Source organism: Atta colombica, unplaced genomic scaffold, assembly GCF_001594045.1.
Source record: "Atta colombica isolate Treedump-2 unplaced genomic scaffold, Acol1.0 scaffold22, whole genome shotgun sequence".
Taxonomy (NCBI): domain Eukaryota; kingdom Metazoa; phylum Arthropoda; class Insecta; order Hymenoptera; family Formicidae; genus Atta; species Atta colombica.
In genome coordinates this window covers 484,572-484,914 of record NW_017259316.1, presented here as the reverse complement: position 1 = coordinate 484,914, position 343 = coordinate 484,572, and positions in this window count along the sequence as shown.

Below are 343 nucleotides of genomic sequence, written 5' to 3'. Positions count from 1 at the left end.
TTTTATTAAAATAGAAAATGATTAAATAATTAGCATTTGATTACGAAAATTAGAATTTATGATAATTAGTTTAATATTATTAATTACTATTTCTAATTTAATTTCTAATTTAATTTATTGACATATAGGTATTACAATAGTTTTAAGAGTATGTCTACACGGTGTGTTCCAGAATTTGCAACTCAAAATACTATGGCAAGATAGTTCTCGAAAAATTAAGTAAAATATTATTTATAAATTTTTATTTCAAGCAATAATTTTTGAAGTAATAAGGATTTAGTAATAGCTAATCACATATATAGCTAATCGCACGCACGCACGCACGCACGGAAAGTGAGAGGGG